Genomic DNA, 4,930 nt, shown 5'->3' with positions numbered 1-4,930 from the left:
GTGCCAAACACCTTTAAATTGGTCAGAAGCTGGAGAACATTGGTTCTTTGGACTAGATGTGGTCAAGGAAGCTGAAGAGAAAGTTAAACTCATACAAGCCAATATGAAGGTAGCTCAATCCTGACAGAAAAGCTATGCTGATAAGAGGAGACGACCGCTAGAATTCAAAGTGGGAGATTATGTCTACCTCAAGGTCTCACCAATGAAAGGAGTTCATCGTTTTAGGGTTCGGGAAAGTTGGCACCCCGTTATGTAGGTCCTTTTCAAATCCAACAACGATGTGGACCAGTCGCCTATTGCGTCAAGCTACCAGATCACATGTCAGCTGTGCATGATATCTTTCATGTATCTCAGTTAAAGAAGTGTCTTCAAGTACCAGACCAAGAGATCGACTTTGGTGATGTAGAACTAGAACCTGATTTGACTTATGCCGAGTACCCCATTAGAGTCTTAGATTAGAAAGATCGAGTTACTCGAAGACTGTACAATCAAGTTCTACAAAGTACAATGGAATCAACACACTGAAGATGAAGCTACTTGGGAGTCCGAGGATTACTTAGAAGAGAACTTTCCTGACTTCTTCGCTTCTATCTAGTTGCAATATCTTGTTCTATATTGTAACTTGTCTCGTTTGTCAACCGAAATGGAAAACCCCCTCACTAGCCTTTTGAATAAAGTTATGATGTGTTAGCTTGACACATTTCCTTTTCCATTACTTAGCCTTGAGTTTTAAATCTCGGGACTGAGATTTCTTTAAGGGGGAAGGGTTGTAACACCTCTAGTGTTTTGACCTAGCACTAAAATTGACATGTCATCATATGCATTGCAAAGCATTCATAAAGTAGAAAATTTTGAATGCATTCACTAAATAAGGTTTATTTCATAATGTTGTTATTTCATGTGGTGTGATTCAAAACCCTAAATAAAGATCATGGCTACAATGGTCAAAATTCATGTGATCATGTGAGGTCATGTGTCTTTTGACTCAAATAACCCTAATGGGCCATGTTACTGGTCAAAAATCAAAATTTAAGTAAAAGGAAGACAAATTCAAATTTGAATTCAAATTCAAATCACAAAAGTCCTTTTTGCCCCTTTTGACTAATTCAAAATCCATGTGGAATTTGGGGTAGACGACAAAAAGCAAAGTTAGAGATTATTTTATGTAGACCAACTTTGGTATTCAAAGTTTTTCAAGTTTACATATAAAATTTGGAGTAATTTTGAAATGATTCAAATGCTCAAATGCACCCCAAATTCAAATTTCAAAATGGAGGCAGAATTTGAAAATGTTCCTACAAGCAAAGTTGTAGAGTTTGAAAAATTGAACAACTTTCATTTTTGGAGATTTTCAACTTCTTTAGAAAATTTGAGAGTAATTTGAAAAATGGACTCAGTGGCAGTTCTGTAAATATTTAAAAAATCAAAATCCACCTCTCTGCTTGCCGCCGGCGCCACACAGATGTCGCCGCCGATCAGATTTCGCTGCTTTCATGCATGGTGACACGCCGATGCCCCCGTGGCGAGCTCGCCCGTGTGCAATCGACACCGCACGCCTTCCTTCTTTCTATAAATAGGAGCACACCGTCGTCATTTCGCAGTTTCCTGTCGACTGCTCGCCGCCGGTGTCTTGCCCGCGCTCGTGCAATTCATCCTCGCCATAGTACCTAGGGCCAATTGCATTGGCCAGAAGCTCTGCCTCGCCCTGTCGCTCATTCCCGACCTGCTCGCCTTGCCTCTAGCCGGTCAGCACCACCGCGTGACTTCGTCTTCTTCGGAGCCGGCCGGAGCTCCGCCATCATCGGTCTCACCGTGGTCCCATTGATCTAGTACATCTTCGTCTTCACCGAGTCTACCTATGTGATCACAGTGAGCTCCTGAACATGAAGATCATTTTGCTTTAGTCCCTACTGCAACGTCGCCGTGGCTACGCCGTACACCGTCGTGCCCAGGCTACCATGCCCGGCGTGGAGGTGTCTCCGGTGCACCTTTTTCCTTTTCTGATAGCTGAGATCGGTTTGGGGGAAAGAGTAGGTCATGTAGATGCGGTCTGCTTCGCCAGAGCTTCACCGCCGGCGCGTTTTGCCGATCGGAGCATACAGCGCCCGCTATGCAGTCCTCTTTGGGTCACTGACAAGCGGGGCCTAGCTATCAGTGCGAGAGAGGAAGAAGAATAGTGCAATTTTGTATTTTCTGAAATTGTGAATAGTGCTAAATCTTTGGAAATTTGTAGGAAAATAACCATAGCTCCAAAAATTCTAAAAATTTGTGTGTAGCTTCTGTACATGGTCTAGTATGGTTCAAAAATTTAAAACTTGAAATTTGAGTAAATTTTTAATGTTCAAATATTCAGTCCATTAATTGATAAATGCAATTTCCATGATTTTTGTAGGTCACTTTATAGTTCCAAACATTATGAAATTTGTTTTGGTACACTAATTTGTCATGAGGAAGCTTACATAAAATTTTCAGGTCATTTGGAACAAGTTCATTTTTGGGCTTATTTCCAAATTAATTCAATAATAAATAAAAGCAAACCCTAAGTGTTTGATTAGTGTTGAATCTTATTTTGGTCATGTTTCGTGACTAGTAGAGTTTCAAGATTCTTTTGGTCAAGTCACATGTGTGGTTCTTGATGGTAGGATTGCAAGTTGGTTTTGTTGGCTTGCAACTGTACCGTGAAGGAATATCGTATTTGGGGTGTTTTTACATTTCATGTACCGTGAAAGCATCATGCTTACATTATCATCATGTTAAAGCATATGTTATCATTTTGTGTAGAACCCGAGAGTGAAACATGATTCTAGTTGAGCAAGTTCTGGAAGAATCCCCGGTTGTCACGGGATTCGATAATCGTGATACTGATCCGGAAACCTGAGATCAGTCAACGAAGGTAAGCCCCGGTTTATGCATTAAACCCTTACCTTGTTTACTTTGAAAAGTTTATCACCTATGTTACTTATTGCATTAAGTTGATTAATGTCAAATGTTACCTACTTGATGCATTGCCTACCTTGTTAATTATTTACCATCCTTGAAGATGATTTCATTTACAATGGCAGTAGAATGCTTAGTATGCTTTATGGTAGGCTTTCAAAGTAAAAGTTTTGATATGCAATCAAAGATGGCATTACTAGGCCAAAGAAAGAAAGAAGATAGAATGAACTAGAGACTAGTCGGGTGACTTATCTTGAATGTTGGGTAATGTTGCCGACTATGTCGCCTTAAAGGCCACTCATTGTGGATCTTCTGAATGAGACACTTTGTAGTACTGGTCACATACTCCAGATAAGCCTACTTTGGCTAATCCGATACTAAGACTGAATGCCCATGCACTGGGAGTGGAGAGATGGCAGGGAGTAGCGTGTACCCTCGTGGCTAGAATGTGGCTAGATTTGAGGTGTGCTGTGCTCTCGGGTGGCGTGGAGACTGGCTTAGTATAGGGAGGATCTGGTAGCGAGGTTGATATATGCAAGATTAAGTTCTACATATGTCAGTGTGATAAGGAATCCCCAGCTGGGACTTGAATCAATTCGAATTGCCAGTGCTCCAGCGGATATGGAGGACTCGATTCATTACAGAAGCAATGCAGGACTAGGTGAATTACTAAAATATGAGAAAAGAATGGAATGAGAAGGATGGAATATGGAAATGTACATTTAGTTTGAGATAATGAACTAAAAGGACTTAGGGGTAAAACTTGAGAATAGAATAAATATAGTAAGCTTTTCGCAAAGGACTTTTGAATCTTGCTACATCCTTACCTTGTCCCAAACCCCTGCATCTCTAAAGTCTTAAACCCCGTTACGTTCGGGTTAGTCTTGTTGAGTACCTTTGTACTCAGGGTTTGTTAACCCTTGTTGCAGGTGAGTCGCATGCGCAGGCTTGTTTTGGTCCCTGCTGCATGACTGTGTTTGAAGTCAATGACGATGAGGAGTGATGAATGGCCTTTGGATAAGGCACTAGTTTGTATGATAAATAAAGTTAATGTAATATTATCCCGCTACTATGGTTGTATGACACTTATGGTATTCTAAGTTTGAAAACAACTGGTTTGTAACTATGTTATCTTAAGACTTCCGCTATCTTTTACTCTGGTATATATTTGAATAAACTGTTGTAATCTGCAATATCTGTCATTGGGATCCTGTTTGAAAAGAGAATCATGGATGATTCAGGTTTCCCGAGGATACCCAACAGACCTGTTGAGTTGTTGGGAACTCGTGTTCGCTATCCGAGGTCTATCAAGACAACAATAGGTGCACGTGGGCCTGATTCCTTAGGAGGTTCTACCACAATGGTGGCAACCACACCATAAACGCGGTTGGTGTGATCTCGCAAGACTTCAAACCCCTCTGATGTACAATAATGGTGCTCACAAGCACCGAGTGGTAAGAGGTATGCAAACCTCACTAAACTCTAGGCCTAAACCTAGAGCAAGCGCATAGCGATGGTCTAATCAACCTAAGCACTTGCAAAGCACCTATGCTAATCACCTGATGAATCACTAAGCACTATGCAAGTGGAGATCACTAAAATGGTGTATCAACACCCTTGGTATGTTTCCTTAGCTCCACACTTCTCAAATGGCGGTTGGGGTTGTATTATAAGCCCCCCTAAGAAAGTAGCCATTAGGATCGAATTCCGCGAAACTGCTATGACGGATGCTGAATCATCCTGACCGGACGTGTCATTAGTTGTCCCGACCGTTGAGCCAGCAATATACTAATCGGACGCTGGCCAGCATCTGGTCGCCTGCCACCGAACATCTGTCATAGATTTGCCACTCTAGAACCTCTCTGTACTCGATCTGACGCTGCTTTCCTGTGTCCGGTCCATTTCATTGCCTATGTCTGGTATCCCGACTGTAGAGCCACCAGTCTAATGTCCGGTCGTCCCAACTATAGAGCACCGGTCCAGCGTCCAGTTG

The sequence above is a fragment of the Miscanthus floridulus genome, chromosome 2, assembly GCF_019320115.1.
Source record: "Miscanthus floridulus cultivar M001 chromosome 2, ASM1932011v1, whole genome shotgun sequence".
Classification (NCBI taxonomy): Eukaryota; Viridiplantae; Streptophyta; class Magnoliopsida; order Poales; family Poaceae; genus Miscanthus; species Miscanthus floridulus.
The sequence above is the reverse complement of the archived record's forward strand: the minus strand, read 5'-3'. Positions refer to the sequence as shown.